The sequence below is a fragment of the Notamacropus eugenii genome, chromosome 1 (genome assembly GCF_028372415.1).
Source record: "Notamacropus eugenii isolate mMacEug1 chromosome 1, mMacEug1.pri_v2, whole genome shotgun sequence".
Taxonomy (NCBI): domain Eukaryota; kingdom Metazoa; phylum Chordata; class Mammalia; order Diprotodontia; family Macropodidae; genus Notamacropus; species Notamacropus eugenii.
In genome coordinates, this window is record NC_092872.1 from 709,618,031 (window position 1) to 709,637,554 (window position 19,524).

The window sequence follows — 19,524 nt, forward strand, 5'->3', positions numbered from 1 at the left end:
TTTGTTGCCTATTTGTTCCAGAATAATTGTCCCCAGCTTGCAAATGATGAAGTGGCGGAGTCCAGATGGAGAGGCTGCTACGAGGGAAAAGCGAAATTAATCTCCTCGCATTTGCCTTGACTTTGGGGCCAAGGTAAATGACTGGATTGTCACCCTGAAAAGCTCCTTCAGCCCAAATGGGAGCCTCAAGGAGGGGAGAGAGGAGGCGTTTTCATACATTCATCTTTGGGCATCCGCCGTGCGCCTCCCCGGGCACTGGGCGTCCTTCTCCAAGGTTTGCTGCTCTGCCGCGATGAGAGGAAACACTTGGCTGCTCCAGAGACCCCTGCCTGGGTCTTAAGCTTAGCTCTCCCTCCATGCACCGTCATTTGGGAAACCCATATTTGAGGCCTTGTGTTATTTACATCGAAATTTTTCTACTGACCCTGTCAGTGGGAATGAATTTCAAACAAGTTGTTTCATTCTCTGTATGGATTATTTCCCCAGGTTCCTGGTAGGGGCTACTCTTAATTCCTCTCGGAGCTCCCCTTCATTCTTGTTAGAGCCCTGAAGATTTGTTTTCTATTTTCTATCCCTCACAATTTACCCTGACCTCCACCCCCACTACCCTGGGACACTATAATAGCCACAGTTCTTGAAAAGAAATAACCTTCATATCTTCGAAATTGACTTTAAAAACAAAATCAGCCAATTCAATTTGACAAGAATTTATTAGGGGAATAAGTACTTATATAGTTCCTACTAAGTGCCAGACATTGTGCCACATACTTCTTTCTTTCTTTCTTTCTTTCTCTTTCTTTCTTTCTTTCTTTTCTTTCTTTCTTTCTTTCTTTCTTTCTTTCTTTCTTTCTTTCTTTCTTTCTTCCTTCCTTCCTTCCTTCCTTCCTTCCTTCCTTCCTTCCTTCCTTCCTTCCTTCCTTCCTTCCTTCCTTCCTTCCTTCCTTCCTTCCTTCCTTCCTTCCTTTCTTTCTTTCTTTCTTTCTTTCTTTCTTTCTTTCTTTCTTTCTTTCTTTCTTTCTTTCTTTCTTTCTTCCTTCCTTCCTTCCTTCCTTCCTTCCTTCCTTCCTTCCTTCCTTCCTTCCTTTCTTTCTTTCTTTCTTTCTTTCTCTTTCTCTCTCTTTTTTCTTTCTTTCTTCCTTCCTTCCTTTCTTTTTTCTTCCTTTCTCTCTCTCTTTCTTTCTCAATCCTTACAACAATCCTGTGGGTTAGATGTTATTTTTACCCCCATTTTACAGCTGAAGAAACCGAGGCAGAGGCTAAGTAACTTGACTAGTGGCATATAGTTATTAACTGTCTGAGGCTGAATTTGAACCCAGGGCTTTTCAGCTATAGACTTCTCAACTCTATCTACCACACCATCAGCTATCAAGTACTGGGGACTGTGGTGGACCCTTAGGTACAGAGATGAAAAAATAAACAGTGCCTTCCCTCAACATGTTTGTATTCTATTGGGGCAAAGGAGGAGGAATTGGGGCATATATAAGTTAATCCAAAATATATGGAAAATAATGATAATAATTCTAGCAAGCATTTATATAGTGCTTAAGGTTTGCAAAGCACTTTACAAATATTAATTAATTTCATTCTCACAACAGTCCTGGGAGGTCAGTGCTATAATTATCCTCATTTTACAGATTAGGAAATTGAGGCAAACAGGGATAAGTGACTTGCCTAGGGTTGCAGCTAGTAAGTGTCTGAAGCTGGATTTGAACTCAAGTCTTTTTGACTCCAGGAAGTACTCTATCTATTGCATCACCAAGTTCCTTACAAAATAATTTCACTGGGATGTGAATGCTAGAGGGAGAATCAGGAAAGACAAGATGGTGGAATGTAAATTTGAGTCATTGAATATTTTTCAAATACTGGCTTTTCCTTCTGGGGGACCATGGACAAGTCTGACAGCATTTTTCTTTTCAAGAAAGGAAAGAATGAAGAAAGGAAACAAGCATTTATTAAGTGTCTATTGTATACCAGACAGTTTCACAAATATCTCAGAACAATACTGGGAAGTAGGTGCTATTATTATCTCCAGTTTACAGTCTGGGAAACTGAGACATACACAGATTTTTTTTTTTTGCTTCATTTTCTTTTAAGTGAATTGCCCAGAGTTACATAGCTTGGAAGTATCTGAGGCTGGATTTGAGCTAAGTTCTTCTGGACTCCAGGACTACTCATCTGCTGTACTACCTAGTTGCTAAGAAAAGAGAATAGTATTCAGAAAAAACTTGGGCAGATCTGAGTCAAAATCTATATATAGTTACATGGCATTTGGTTATCTTGGCCTCTGAAACCTTGCAAATATTGTCAAGGGCAGGCATTTGTGACTATTAATAGCAGTACATCTTAGATTTTGGGACAGGAAGGATTCTTGAGAAATTGCTCTAGAATCTAGTGGTTCTAGACAGTCCCATGGCATTCTCTCTGTATCTGTAATTTAGATCTAGAAAACTAGGAAAGATCAAATATCTGTTCAGCTGAGTTGTGCTTGCAAAGGGAAGGAAACACTTTCATTTTTTCCTGAAGTAAACAGATGCCCTTTTATCTGGTTCTAGGTCACCTCATCACCTAGCATTCAGAATTGCCCAGAAAATTTTCCATTTCTTCATTGAGGTTGAGTTTTATTCAGGGAAACTTGGCAGGAAGAGTGTTTTGTAACTTCTTTATTGTCATTGAAGTGGGGGAATGTGATTTGCAAGTTATAGAATTTTAGAGCTTCAAGGGATCTTAGAAACCATTTAATCAGACTTTTTATAGAAGAAGGTAAGGTCAATGGGTTTTTTCTTTTTTTTTAGGACCACCATCTTAGTGAAATCAGATGAATGGTAAGTAGAACTTTGGGGCTTTGTGGAGGTTAGATCTAGTCTGTCTTAGATTCCATGCTCCAGATGAGCCTTCCCATTCACTTACTTGAGTCTAAAATATGTTCAGATAAAGACCAATTGTTGTAAGTCATTTTTCAGTCATGTCTGATTTTTTGTGACATCATTTGGGACTTTTTTTTGGTAAAGATACTGGAGTGGTTTGCCATTTCCTTCTCTAGGTCATTTTACAGATAAGGGAAAGGGGACAAACAGGGTTAAGTGGCTTGCCCAGGGTCACACAGTTAGTAAGTTTCTAAGGCCAGATTTAAACTCAGGAAGATGTCTTCTTACCTCCAGGCTCAGCACTCTACCCTCTGCACCACCTAGCTGCTTCAAGTAAAGGAGTATATTCTTACTGTATCATTGAAATCCATTGCCTTGGATGTTGTGAAACTAAACTGTATCTTGGAAACAATACTGAACATTCCTGAAATAAATTGGTACGCAGGGCATGAGGTTATGTGGGACACAGTAAGGTAGCATCCAGTTCTCTCTTGGTGAGCTTAAAATACATGCTGTTCTCCTGAACAGGTGAAAGGTATTCTAGAGTGTAGATCCTTCTATCCTCTTTACTTTCTTTATTTCTTCTCTTTTGCCTTATATTTCCCTCCCCTTCCTCTTTTCCTCCCCTTTCTTCCTTACCTTCTCTCTTGATCGCCTTCTCTGTTTCCTCCTCCCTTCTCCTGTTATACCCTCTCTCTTTCTCCCCTCAAGTCATCAACAAGCATTTATTAATTACCTACTATGTACCAAGCACTGTGCTAAGCTCTGGGGATACAAAGAAAGGGAAAAAACAGTCTGTGCTTTCAAGAGGGTAACAGTTTGATGGGGGAGACAATATAGAGACAAAATGCAGACGGGATAAATTGGAATAATCAACAGAGGAAAGCCACTAGCCTTAAGGAGGACTGGGAAAGGCTTCTTGAAGAAAGTGGAATTTTACCTGGAATTTGAAGAAATCCAGGGAGGTCAAGAGGAGGCGAGAAGAAGGGAGAGCATTTCAGGCATAAGATGGTCCAGTGAAGATACCCAAAGTCTGGAGGAGTATTATATCTGAGGAACAGCAAAGAGACCAGTGTCACTAGATCACAGAAGAGAGTAATGTATGAGAAGACTGGAAAGGCAACAGGGGGCCAGGATATGAAGGAAGAACTTTAAAAACCACAAAGGGGGTTTTATATTATTTATAATAATTTCATATTTTATAAAGAATCCAGAATGATTTTTAGAAGCAAAGCATGTATGTGATCCCTTCTCTCCTTCTCTTATCCCCTACTTTTCTCTGCTCCTCCATCTCTCTTTTTTCTCCAAAGGAGTGAAAACATTGGGGAAAGATGATCATTCCAGTTCCTCCTTTACTCTCTCATCAAGCCCTGTTACTGCCAGTTAATCAAATAAAGTTTTGACTAAATCTCTACTTTTGATTCCTTTCTGAAACCACAACCACAATCTGAAGCAACAATACCATGTTTTTCATCAACTCATAAACTTTTTAGTCTGACATCAGATACATTTTAGAATTCAAAATTTTATGTTATTCATATTGAGAACAGAATGATTTTCTCTACTAATCTCATTTAAAGTTCTAATCAGTTCTTTTTAGAATTCCAGATGGAAATTTAATTTAACCTGTTGGTTTCCAACTATCTGAAACAGAATAATTTTTAACCTCTTGATTCTTCAAAAATGTTAGCTGTCCCAGAGACTATTACAATAATCCAGGTATGAGCCCCTTAAAAAAACTCCCAACACATTTTATTTAAATATATTTTATTTACAATTAAATTAAATTAAAAATAAAATTAAAAATATTTTATTTAAAAACTCCTTTTTGTATTTATATCAATCATTTCTTGAAAAAGATTTCCCCTCCAGACTCTTATCAGAGAAAAACCATCAAGTAAAAGTATCCATTATAGTAATGGACTATCTCTGACAATGTATACATGATTTAGCCCTAGTAGGTCCTAGCAGTTCCTAGCTAACCACTTTTTTGTGAGGAGGGACACATGTTTCTTTATCTTTAGTCTGGGAACATCAGTGGTTTTTCAGTGACTTAAAGTCTGTCTTCCTCTTAACAATCTTATCATTTGTGTTGTTGTATCCATTGTACATTTGTTCTTTGGGTTCTGCTTAATTAACTCTTTGTCAGTTCATGGAAATGTTCCCATGTTTATCTGAATTCCTCATACTCATCACTTCTAATAACAAAATGATATGTTATTTCATTAATATGCCATAGTTTTTTCATTCATTACATCATTGATAGTAACCTATTTTGTTTCTAGTTCTTAACTACTATGAATGCTATTGCTTTGAATATTTTTAGTATATGTTGGAAGTTTTTTTTATTCTTTGAATTCCTTGACCAGTGGTGGGATCATCATATCAAAGGTTGTGGACAATTAAGTAATTTTTCTTGCATAGTTCCAAACAATACCCAGAATGGTTGGACTGATTCATAGTTCCACCAACACTGACTTAGTATATCAATATTCCTCCCATCCTTCCAATGTCAACTATTTTAATTTTTTGTAATTTTTGCCAATTTGAAGTAGTAAAAATAATTTTTAATCTTCATACATTCTGAGCATGTTTTCAAATGATCACTTACAATTTGTAACTCTTTCTTTGAAAACTGTTTATTCATATGCTTTGAATGCTTATTTATAGATGAATAATAGTTCTGTCACTACATAATATGTTAGTTCCACACATATACACATACACAGGCACACACAGGCACACATATATTTATCTTGGATGTTGAACTCTTTCATAGCAATTTTTGATGCAAATATTTTTACCCACTATTTAGTTTCTCTTATTTTATTTTTATCCATTGCATATATGCAAATTATTTTAAATTTCATTAGAATTTGTCCATTAGCCAGAGGTGTTAAAAGTACTTCCTCTTATTCCCTCTTAAATTTTATGATGTGATCTTTTATATGTAGGTCACATGGCCATTTTGAGCTTACTGTGGTATATGGTGTAAGATGTTGGTCTAAACCTAATTTCTGCCAAATTGTTTTACGAGTTCTCTAAAAAAAGGGAATCCAACTTCTTAACCCCCAGTAATTTACATTCCTAGGTTTATCAAACTCTGGGCTACTGCTTTTGATTGTTTCTGATTCTTACATTTAATCAGTTCCACTAATCTACTATTACATTTAAAAAAATGCAAAATAATTTGATGACTATTGCTTTACAATGCACTTTGAGATCTGATGTTGTGATCTCATTGTCTATATTTTTTCCTCTTCATTTTCCATATTTTCATTTACTTTTAAGATATTTTGTTCATTTAAATAGATGTTATTTGATTTCTACAAAACATCTCATTGACAAGTTTATTGCTACATCACTAAAACTTCAAATTAATATGTACAATATAATTTTATTATAATGGCATATCCTAATCTTGACTAGTACATTTATCTCTAATTATTTTTCTTTATTTCTGAAAAGAGGATTTTTATCTTGTGGTGTTTTGCATAGGTCTTTGTAAGTTAATTGTATGCATTTTGTAGCCCTTTTAGTGGATTTCTCAAATAATTTCTTCTTAATTTTTTAAAGAACTGTATGGAAATGCTGTTGATTTCTGCAGGTTTATTTTGTATTCTGTTAATTTTCTGAAACAAATAATCTCAATAAATTTTTTATTGATTCTCTGGAATTTCCTAAGTACGATATCTAAAAATAATTTTCTTTCCTTCTTGCTGAGATTTATGCTTTATTTTTGCTCTCTTGCCTTATTGCTATAACTATCATTTCTAGAACTATGTCAAATAATATTGGAAAAAGGGAACATCTTTGCTTTACCCTTATTTGTACTGGGAAAGTTTCTAATGTCTTTCCATTACAGACAATGCTTCCTTTTGATTTTAGATTTAGGACTTGATTAAAATGAGTTCTGTCATGTGTATGCATTTTACAGTTTTTACATAAATCAGTGTTATATCTTACTAAAATCTTTTTTTGCCACTTGATATAATCATATGATTTTTGTTATTTATATGATGCATTATGCTAATTGTTTTTCTAATGCTGAACCACCATTGCATATTTAGTATGAGCCCAGGTGAGTCATAATGAATCATTTTTTCTACCTATATTGGTGTAGTTTCTTTACAAGAATTTTATTTAAAATTTTTTGTATCAATGGTCGTTCATAAAATATTTATATTTCTTTTTTATTTGTCTTTCCCTGTTTTGGGTATTGGAACCATATTTGTTTCACAAAGGAGTTTGGTTCAACACCCTACATCTCTAATTTTTAGAATAATTTTTGTGTTGTAGATATTAATTGCTTTTTAAATGTTTAACAGTATTCACTTGCAAATCCATTTAGCCCTGCAATTTTTTTCTTTGGCATTTATAGCTTGCTTAATGCTTTGACTGAGGTTGTTTAAGAGTTTCATTAGATTTTTTTTTAGTTTAGTTTATTATCTTATATTTTTGTAGATACTAATCTAATTCCTCTGAATTATTCTCAATTTTTTTCTGGCTCATAATTGTATAGTAGTTTCTTATAATTCTCTTTATGTCTTCTATTTGTTATGACTTCATCTTATTCATTTTTTTATTTTAGTAATTTAATTTTCCTCTCCATTAGTTTTAGTGATAATTTGGTGATTTTATAAATGAACAAAACTGTTCAGGGCAGTTTTCAGAGGAAGAAATTAAAGCTATCTATAGTTATATGAAAAAATGCTCTAGATCACTATTGATTAGAGAGATGCAAATTGAAACAACTCTGAGGTACCACATAATACCTATCAGATTTGCTAACATGACAAAACAGGAAAATGATAAATGTTGGAGAAGATGTGGTAGAGTTGGAACATTAATTCATTGTTGGTGGAGCTGTGAGCTGATCCAACTATTCTGGAGAGCAATATGGAATTATGCCCAAAGGGCCATAAAAATGTGCGTACCATTTGACCCATCAATATCACTTCTAGAACTGATAAAAATGGGAAAGGGTCCCACATGTACAAAAATATTTATAATAGCTCTTTTTGTGGTGGCCAAGAACTAGAAATTGAGGGAATGCCCATCAAGTGAGGAATGGCTGAGCAAGTTGTGGTACATGAATGTAATGGAATACTTTTGTGCTATAAGAAATGATGAATAGGTGGACTTCAGAAATACCTGGATGGACTTATATGAACTGATACTGAGTGAAGTGAGCAGAACCGGGAGAATGTTATACACAATAACTGCCATAGTGTATGAGGACTGTTTTTTTGATAGACTTTGTCCTTCACAGCCCTGCAAGGATCTAAAACATTTCCAAAGGACTCATGATGCAAAATGCATCCACATCCAGAGAAAGAACTAGGGAATGGGAATGCAGACTGAGGCAAACTAGTTTCTCTTTTGTTATGTTTGTTTTTGTTTAGTTTTGCTCATGCTTTCCCTCATTTGTTTGAATTCTTCTATGCACCATGACTAATGTGAAAATGTGTTTAATAGGAATGTATGTGTAGAGTCCATATAAGATTGTATGCCATCTCAAGGAGGGAAGGGGGAGAAAATTTAAAAGTTGTGGAAGTGATTGCTGAAAATTGAGAATAAACACACAAATAAATAAATAAATTTGAAGGAAGAAAAGAGAACTGTTCAGTCCTGTATTACTTTTTATTTTTGAGACTTCAGTTTCTCTAATTCTGAAAATTTCTTTTATCTCTGAACCCAATCTGTAACCAAGTCTTCATATTTGCATCTATTACCTCTGTACATTTAAACCATCTCTCTATGCCTATGTCAAGAACATACTCCTTCCTCATGCCACATCTGATAATCTTAGCTTTCTTCAAGTCAGATCAGGTGTACCCTTCTATGTAAAGTCTTCTCTGATTCCTGTAATTTTTGGACTTCTCTCCTTCAAATTATATTGTCTTTGTGTCTACGTATCAAAAGTAAGTCCCAGTAGAATGTAAGCACATAAACTAGAGATTGTCTTATTTTTGGATTTTATGTTCCCATTGCCTAACACAGAGTCTTGCCCACATTAGCTATTTAATAAGAATTTGTTGAATTGAATTAACTAATATGCAGGCAAGAGGTCAGAACTGGAGAGAGATTTTGGAATATTAACAAAAAGGTGATAGGTGAATCTGCCAAAGAGTAAATGATTTTACTTAGGAAACAGGAAGTAGGCACCTTATTTTGTACTACAAATCATTTAAACCCACACATAATCACTCTCTACTACTCTTCTACCTGCAATTGTCCATTTTTTAAATTAACGAAAGAAATAATGCAACTGGTTATTTCAGGACATGGTAGGACAGGTAATCAATGACCTACAAAGTCATGATATGTCAGTTGTAGAGATACAGAGAGAGCTACAAAGATTAAACTTAACTTATTTTACTTATTTGATCCAGTTGTGACAACTGCCTTGGACCTAAGATAAGCATTTTTCCTCTAGCTTCCCCCATCATGGGATTTAAGAAACACAGACTATTTAGAGGGGCCTCATTATGTTTTTTTTATAAGTCAGTATCTATCTTTATTTTGTGTATTCTAGTCATAGGTTTAAAAATAGAATGGACGTTTGAGTACATCTCCTGAACCGTCTCATTTATAGATCATGAAACAACCAGACAACGAACAGTTATTAAGCTCCAATACGGGTGAGGCACTGTATGTACTAAGTGCTGGGGTCTCCAGATGTGAAGTGACTTGCCTATGACCACACAGGCAGAAATAACAGAGCTGGGATATGAATCCAAGTTTTCTGACTTATTCCCTTACTCTACTGGGTAGCCAGATGGTATAGTGGATAGAGTGCTGGGCTTGGAGCCAAGAAAACTCCTCAAATCTGGCCTCATACATTAGATGTGTGACTCTGTGCCTCAGTTTCCTTATTTGTAAAATGAACTGGAGAAGTAAATGGCAAACCACTCCAGTATCTTTGCCAAGAAAACTCCAAACAGGGTCATGAAGAGTCAGACATGACTGAAAAACAGCTAGCCAACAACAGTGACAAATTCACTCCTTTCATATGATATGCTAATTGTGATGAGTTTATACCAGTTATTAGAAGGAAATGTAAGAATACTTTATTTTTTTGTCTCACATTTCTCATTCATGAATGTTTTGGTATTCATTTTAATGAGAGAGATATCATGGAAACAACTATACACAAAAATGATCTGTACAAAATAAGTAGGAGATCCTTCAACAGAAGGAGGGTGCTACCATTGGAATGTCTTTGTCCTTCTTGACTTTTGAGGGCTATAGACAGAATTTGTAAAAAAGGCACATTTTTGACTGCCTCATGAAGAGAGGTATTAGAAAATGGAATAGACTTCATTAGAAAGTGGTGAGCTCATCTTCATCAAAGGTCTTCAACCAAAAGGGAGGTAAACACTTATTGGGTATGTCATAGAATGGATACTTGTCTGGGTGCAGTTTGGTCAGGGTGACCTCTAGGGAAGGACGTTTACAACTCTACAAATCTGTGCTTCTGTGAATTGGATTCTTGTGTAAACTCAAAGATGCACCCTGGAATGGGAAGTGGTGTGGTGCCATGGAAAGAGGGCGGGATTTGGAGGCATAACATGCGTATGGGTTCAAATTCTACTTTTGTGACCTTGAACAAGTTACTGAAGCACTGTCAGCTCCATTTTCCTTATATTTAAAATGAGTGAGTTAGAATTCAGGACTTCTTATACTTTTTCCACTCAAGACCCATTTTCACATTTTGGCAGCATTTTTGGCATTGTGTGGCCTGAGGTCAATGTGCAAAGTGCAAAGTGTGCATGCTTGTGTTCAGAACCAAGGCTGCAGTGAAGTCTGGTGATGCAACATGAGCAAGTGCTGCCAGAAACACCTCAGATTCCTTATGCGTTTGATTTTTTAAATTAATTTTATTTGTTTTCAGTGTTCTACAATCACTTCCATATAACTTAGACTTTTTTCCCCTCCCTCCTCATCCGTCTCTGAGATGGCAAGTAATTTTTATATAGGTTCTGCACATATATTCCTACTGAATACATTTTCACTTTAGGCATGTGGCATAGAAGATTGAAAATGAATGGGAGAAATCGTAAAACAAACCAAAACATAATACAAAAGAAAATGTTCTGCTACATTCTGTGATTGAATTCCACAGTTCTTTCTCTGGATGTGGAAGGCGTTTTGCCTTAAGACACCATTGGAAAGTTTTTAAGTCCTTTATGAGTTTGATTTTGAATTAATTTTTGGTCGTTGCATGTCCAGAAACCTTTTACTGTTGACAAATTTGTCATGACCCCATATGGGGTCACAACTTGCAGCTTAAGAAGCACTGGACTAGATGGTATCTGACATCCTGTCCAACTCTAGATCTACGAGCCAAATCGTGTTGCCACTCTGGGCCTCATTTTCTTAATTGATTAAGTAATGATAATAATAACACATCTATATCATGCTTTAAGATTTACAAAGAACTTTACAAACGTTATCTCATTTGATCCTCACAACAGTTCTGGGAGGTAGGTGTTATTATTATCTCTATTTTCCAGGCGAGGAAACTGAGGCAGACAAAACAAATGACTTGCCTAAGGTCACGTACCTAGGAAGTACCTGAGGTCAGATTTGAAGTGAGTGCCCTGACTCCAGTGATCTACGCATTGTAAAACTTTACTAAATGACTTTTAGTATGGTCACTTCAAGCTCTAAATCTATGATCCTCTGAGCTCATTTGCCATTCCAGCTAGAATCTGAATAGATTGCACATGAAAATGCAATCTATTTTCCAAAAATATTATTCTTTTATTTAAAGGACAGCCACAAAATCAGTGAAATTAAAATAGATTTGTCATAATAATGTTTGTGAAATGAGAGATACAGAGGTAAGAAGAGGTCATCATAGTCTACTCTTCATATTTTAATTTTATTTTTCTTTTTTTGAAATTGGTTTATGTATCTTCATACATTTCCCCCCTTATCCAATGAATATAGCAATTAAAATCGAGAAGACTTGTCTGGTCTTCATTTCTCCTATTAAAAATCCTGTTAGAAGTCTTGTGCTGTCTGAATGGTTGTGCATGTTTAATTTTTAATTTGAATTTCATTTATCTGTTCTGTTGGTATAATTGATGTTCATCCATCCCAAGATCCAGGTTAATAACCTTCTAACCTGAACATAAAAGTGATAAAAAGAGAATACCCTGTCATTGAGGTGACGTGACCATTTAAGACATTCTCTCTCTTGCTCTACCTCTCTCTCTCTCCTTCCTCTCTCATATTTATCTTTTCTTCCCTCTTTTCTTCCTTCTTTCCTTCCTTTCTCTTCCTCTTTCTCTTATTTTTTCTCTCATTCTTTTTCTTTCTTTTTTCTCCTCCTTTTCTTCCTCCTTTCTCACACACATTTCTTTCCTTCCTTCTTTCTTTTTCTTCCTTCCTTTCTTTCTCTTTGCCTTTTCTGCTTAGAGCCTTTTGTAACTTTTCAAAAGCTGTGGCCATTAAAAAATTAATTACTTTAATTCTTTAAGGAAGACTTTCTTTCAGTCACATTATAAATAAATAGGTTACCTTTTTTGATGTTGCATTGATTCCGTACAATGAATAGCAGAAAGAAATGTGCCTAATATACTCATTTATCTAAACTCAGAATAGAATGTCACAATTGTGGATTGGAAAGATATATTTCTTTATGTTTACTTATATCTTACAGGGAGATCTGAAATGGAGGAGGTGAGCTAAATAGGAAGCAGGGGAGGGGGAGTCAGACTTTAGAAAGTCCTGAAGTAGCAGGAAATGTGCAAAGATTATGGTGGAATAAGTGTGCCAAGACAGCGTTGTCCCTGTTATTCTACATAGGGAGTGAAAAATACCAGGGTAGTCTCAACAGTCATCAAACATGATCAATTGTGATGTAGAGAGTTATGTTACTGTTGTGAAGGCCAAGAAGCTGTCCTTTCTTTCCCCAGTAACACCTGCAAAATCCCATCTGGTGGTACAATGGACAACTTAATAACTTCTCATTTCTGTAACTCAGGATAATGTCTGTTTTTGCCTTGAAATCTCCCCCCCCCCCCGTCTCTCTCTGTGTCTCTCTATAGCTCTCCATCAAAAGTTGAGAGGAGGCTAGCTAGTTTAATATTTGCAGGAGGCTGACTTTGTGGTACTATCTGGGTTTTAGACAAATAAGACCCAATACTAGATAGAGTTATTATCTACAAGAAATTTGATTCCATGAATCTTATGGTGGTGGTGGTGCGACAATGTCTAATCCTAGATTTCCCTAATTTGCTGTGTGATTTTAGGCAAATTGTGCAACCTCTCTGAATCTCACCTGCACAAAAAGATTAGACTAGATGAAATCTATGGTTCTGTTGAGGTTCAGAATTTTATAATCATATTTTAAGCTTTAAAAAGGTTAATATAAATTAAAGAACTGTGATGGAAACAACCAAATGAGAAAAATCAAGGGGTGGGGGTATAATGTCACAACTTCTCCTAGCATTTATTGAGGTATGCTAAAAGAATGACTGACAACAAATAAAGGAAATGCGTTTGTTCTATATCTCCTTTCAAGTATGATGCATTGTGCCACTTCTAGTTTTTTTCTTCCCTTTTCCTTCTCCTTTCTCTCTCACCTTTCCTTCCTTCTTTCCTTCCTTCCCTTTCTCTCTCCCTTCCTTTCTTCCTTCTCTCTCTCTCTCTCTTTCTCTCTCTCTATACATATATATATATATATATATATATATATATATATATATATATATATATATATATATATATATATATATATATATATATATATATATATATATATGACTTGGCTGATTTCACTTTGTTTCACTGCACATAAGTGTTTTCATATTTCCTTTTGTGATCCATTTTTTACTGTGTCATAATTCATTTTTATATTGACCTACTCCAGGATCTGTGATCTAATTGATGTGGGTACTCTTTCCATCAGTACAGATCCAAATTCATTCAAGGTCACCCCTCTTTTGCAATTCTGTCCCATGGCCTCTCCTAATTCCTCACAGGGGCTTTACCTGATATGCTGGAGGTCTTCCTCACTCTCATCAGTGTGAAGGTACCAGTTGAGCACAAGGACCATCCATTGACAGTCCCTCACTCTCACCATGTGATTGATCCAAATTCTTTTTTGCTCAGACACTTCTTTGATGGCATCTTTTATTCTGTTTCTCCTTTATAATACCTTGTTTGCTAGGTGGTTCAGCCTATTTATGCCCACATCTCCACTGCCCTCTGGGTGGTAGTCATTTTTAATTGTTTTTAGATTGCAGTGTTTCAAGATTCACAGTCATACAACAACAACAGAACACCCATATTAAAAAGATGGACCTTCTTTTCAAGAAGTTTGGGGTCATTAAAATAACTTCATTTTCCCAAAGGTAGCCAAGTCCTTTCTTTTCCTGCTCAGTTCTGTGCTGAACTCATTGTTCATTTTCAGTGTTTATCCCAAGATACCTGTGTGTGTGTGTGTGTGTATGTATAATGTTGGAGAAACTCTATAAGTTGTCTATTTAATAGGATTTCATAGTCTAGACCAGTGTTCAAAGTGGGGGCCATGGAATAACATCAGGGTGCTATGCCTTGACAGCTTTGGACATGTTATCCATCAGTGAGAGGGTGAGAAGATAGGTCACATCTCTCTCTCCCCCTCCCCTAGTCAGTTACAGACTTGTCTCTAACACAATTATACTACTCCATTAAAAAAGCAAACAAAACCAAAGCCCATTCTATCTTCTCCTACTGTTGGTCTTCTAGGGCTGTCACATGGTGCCGTGACCAAAGAATTCATCACGAGGTAGCCAGTGCGCTGCTGATGAGCCCCTTTTTCACTGAGGGAGGCTGGGTCTCAGAAAGCAGATGCAAGCTAATAATATTAATAATAGCTAGTATTTACTTACATAACAAGTAATATTATAAATAATAGCTAGTATTTACTTATGTAATAAGTAATATTACAAATAATAATAGCTAGTATATATTTACTTAAACTTTGCAAAAAAATTTTACAAATATTCTCTCATTTCATCTCACAACAACCTGGGGAGGTAGGTGCTATTTTTACCCCCTATTTTACAGATGAGGAAACTGAGGCAGAGAAGTGAAGTGACTTGCCCATGGGCATAGTCAGTAAGTGTCTGAGGCTGGATTTGAACTCAAGACCTTCTGACATTGTCACCTAGCTTCTTTCGTGCCATGCTTAAAGTCGTTCTAATGCGGAAGTGTCTTTTTCTTCTGCCATATTCCTCTAGAAGCAAAGCTCACCTCCACACCACAGTAATGCATTAGAGTATACTATATAAAAGACCATAATTTATTCAGCCATTCTCTAGTGTCTTATGTCTATATGGTACTTGACAATTTTAAAGATATTTTCATATATTCATATATACTCGTTCAGTCCAAGTAAAACATCTTATGAACTAAGTGGATCATGTGTTATTTGTCTCATTTGATCAAAGATGAAATAGAAAGGTTAAAATCAATTTTTCAAGGTCCTCTAACTCATAGTGGAATCCATGTTTCCAAATTTCAGATCCTATTCTCTTAACACTATATCATGCTATTCAATATCTTGAAATAGGAACCAACTAAACCTTTATAGCACACAGTGCATGGGGAAAACTCTGTTGTATGATTAAAATAAAAATTGGAACAATTCTTTGGCTATTTATTACCTTAGGAAAAAAGTTTATATGATCTGTGATTGCAGAATGAGTGGCAGAATGAGGAACAAAAGAGAAGATGAGCAACAGACAATGCATAAAGAAGGTTGTTTGTCCTTCATTTTGAAAATGATCAATGGCAGCACAAGGGTGATGTCTTGACTCATGCATGAGTTGGATTTAAGTGAGCTAGAGTTGCACAAAGTCATTGAAGTTCAATGGCAGGACAAAAGTCAAGATAACTGGCAATGTCTGGGGAAGTGGTGGATGACCTTGGCGTCTTTGATGTCTAATCAAGCTCCCAAAACTCCTTAGCTTCTGCTTCATTCGTTTTCATGGCCATTGGAACAAATTGTTCTCATCTGCCTATTTCATTGGGGGAAGTCTTCATATCCTTGGGGTTGACATCTCCCTAATTCACTGAAAGGTTTGAGGCGTGTTGGTTGACCTCAACTTGGTTTAAACCCATCTGCCTGCTGAGATGGTTATACCAATGTGTAACCACTGCAAATTCTACTTGGAGCTACATGTGAGAGTTGGTGAATGTGGACACCAAAGATGGATGAATAGTCCTGAAAAGAGCTTGGCAAGTCCTCACACCAGAGGTGCTAGCCCTCCCTGAACACCTCATACATCCCAAAGAAGGCAATAACACAATGTACTGAAGAGATCTAAGAGCCTCATTGGGAAAGACCAGTCCACTGTCTGCTCTAGGCCTTCATTCACATAATGACTGAATGACACCAGTCAGTCAATCAATAAACATTTCCTAGGCTAAAGAGGGGACTCTTTTTCAGAGGTGGATTGAATTAAATGGCCTCAGAGGTCTTTTCCAAATCTAAGATTCTGGGATTGTGTTACAGCAACATGGCACTTTGAAAAGAGTGTGAAGGGAAGGAAATAATAAGCCTTCCATCCCTGTACAATTGATGGAAGAATTCATCTGGAAAGAAGCAATTAGCATGAGGCCAAAATGGAAATCTGGAACAGGCAAAATTCCAGCTAGCGAGGTTGGTGCTGGATCACTGCTGGAAACATTTCAGCAATGTCCATGTCATTTCAGCAGCTAAATTTCAAAAGCAATAGCTGACGGCCTGAATCTCCCACTCAACTTCAATTTATATGCATCAATGTATGCTAGTTTCATTTACTGAAAAAAAAGGTCTAGATTGATCATGTCACCACTGACTGCAGAGAGATTATAAGTTGGAGGGAAAATCAAGGTTGCAGAGAAATAGCATAAGAAATTCCTTGACTCTAGAAGAAGGGACAGAAAAGAATGTCACATTTTTAAAATCATTAAACCAATAAGCATTTATTAAAAGTTTGCTATGCTCCAGGCACTTTGCTAAATGCTGGGAATACAAGGAGAGCTAACAAACATGGTTCCTCCCTGCAAGGAACTTAAATTGTTTTTAAAAATTCTGATGAATAGGAATTTATTTTCTCTCCCTCTCACCTTTTTTTTTTTTTTACCATCTCCTAACAATAAAAAGTAAAAAAAAATACACCCTCATAACAAAGTTATATAGCCAAACAAAAACAAATTCTCATATTGTTCATGTCCTGAAATGTATGTCTCATTTCATCTTTCTGTCAAGAGGTAGGTAGCATGCTTCCTCTTTTCTGCTCCATGGGCGCTGTTGTCCGTACGCTGATCAGTGTTCTAGTCTTTGAAAGTTTTTTCTCCCTTTATAATGTTTTATCTTTGTATATAAATTGTTGTCTTGTGGAGAAGAGAGGGGGAATGAACATTTTTATAGCACCTACTATGTGACAAGCACTTTTTACATATATTATCCCATTTGGTCCTTATAACAACTCTGAGTCTTTGATGCTTCGTTTTACAGTTGAGGAAACTGAGGAAGATAGAGGTTAAATGACTATCCCAGGCTCCCACAGCTAATAAGCTTCTAAGGCTGGATCTGAACTCAGGTCTTCTTGAGTCCTGGCTCGAAGCTCTATTTACTGTGCCACCAACTGCTTCTGGTTCTACTTACTTCACTCAACAGCAGTTCATAGAGATCTTCCCAATTTTCCTCTGAAACTGTCCATTTCATCATTTCTTATGGCATAATAATATTCCATTCCATTTGTATACAATGATTTATTTGGTTCTTTCTCAATAGGCGGAAGGTCCCTTAGTTTCCACAAAAAAATGTGACAATGAAAAGAGCTACTATAACTAGTTTTGTCTGTATGGGAAGGCACTTACATTGTAATGGAGAAGCTAGCATGCAGGCAATTATCTACATATGAGATAGTGAAAATAGAAGAGAAAGAGAGAAAGGGCTGGAAGCAAGATCAGGAAAAATCTCGTGCAGAAGAGAAGATTTGAGCTGATTCTTAAGGGAAGCCAGGGAAACTATGAGGTAAAGGTTAAGAGGGGAAATGATCCAGGCCTGGGAGAAGACCAGTGAAAAGCCATGGCTGATGGAGTATTGGGTGTGTGTAGCAGCAAGTAGATCAATGTCACAATCAACCAAACAATCAATAAGCATTTATTGAGTACCTATTATGTGCCAGACACTGGGCTAAGTACTGGAGATACAAAAAGAGGCAAAATGTCCCTGCCCTCAAGAAACTTACAATCTAATGGGGAGATATGTCAGCAAATCTATGTAGGGCAAGCTATATACAGGATGAATGGGAAGAAATTGGCAGGGGGAAGGCGCTGGAATTAAGAGAGATTGAAAAAGCCTTCTAGTAAAAAAAAGGGGGGGATTTTAGCTGGGACTTAAAGGCAGATAGGGGTGGAGGAGAGGAGGGAGAGCATTCCAGGCATGGGAGACAACGTGAGATCATAGATCACATTGGAGGAAGAGCCTGAGTCTTTTTTCATCATTGTATCCTCAGCAACGAGCACAGTACTTTACCCATGGTAGGTAATTAATTAATATTGAACTGAACTGAGCTCCGTAGCTTAAATTTATTAGGGTTCTACCAATGGGTAGAGCCATATAAAGGAGAGTCCAAGGTGTTGCAATTTTGAGGGTTCTAAAAACACTTGCTTTTTGTCATCAAATAGAAATGACTGGGCTTTAGGACCTGGTTAACAAAAATGATTACCTAAAATAGCAAGCCACGTGACATCAGGCTTCTTCCAGAACCTTGGGTGTCCCCCAGAAAAGCTCCTTCCTGGCTTGTTTCCCTCCCTCAGCAACAACCTGTCTTCCAGCAGCAGGGTCTCTATTTCATTCCTCAAGGGGCTTGTCTCCTAAGCTTTGACGCCTCTTTTCTATGCCTTAACTGAACCTGTTCTTTAAAAAAAAACAAAACATCTTAAGGGTGCCTGCTGTGACTGCTATTTGCCCTGGGCACCACTGCTGCTAGTTATGATTATGAAAATAAACCCAACTGACCAAAGCATATTTCCATAGTCTTTTACAAATATGTATACCTTTTCTCTAATGAGAGCCGCTAGTGACTGCTGAATTGAAGTCAGGAAGACCTGAATTATAATCCTACCTCAGATGCTTTCTAGCTGTGTGACCCTGGACTATTCATTTACCCTCTTTTTGCCTTAATTTCCACATCCATAGATGAGAATAATAAATGCCTCATAGGGTTGTTGAGAGAATCAAATGAGATAACACATGGACCAGTATGTAACAAACTTTAGAGCCCCATATCAACACTTGCTATTAATTAGCTGCAAGACCCTGCTTTCTTTGGGAGTCATGTTATAGGACTAGCTAGACATACCCTGCCAGTGATTCAGCACTGGAACCTCTCAGTATGGACAAGAGAGCTTGTTTCGGAAGACTAAACAACACTAATCAATGGGTTTGGCTGAAAACCTCCCCTGGATCCCTCAGAACATGATGGCTTGAAATACCTGAGTTGATTAAATGTTTCATCAGGTGGACTGGGGTTGTTTTAAAGTCAGGCCACTGGGAATTGTCAGTACTGTTTTCTGTCTTGTAGACATGTTCATGGTGTATTCCTGTTGCCCGGAGAGTATTGATCAGCTTCCCAGGCTTATAGATCCTCACTTAGCCGCTGCG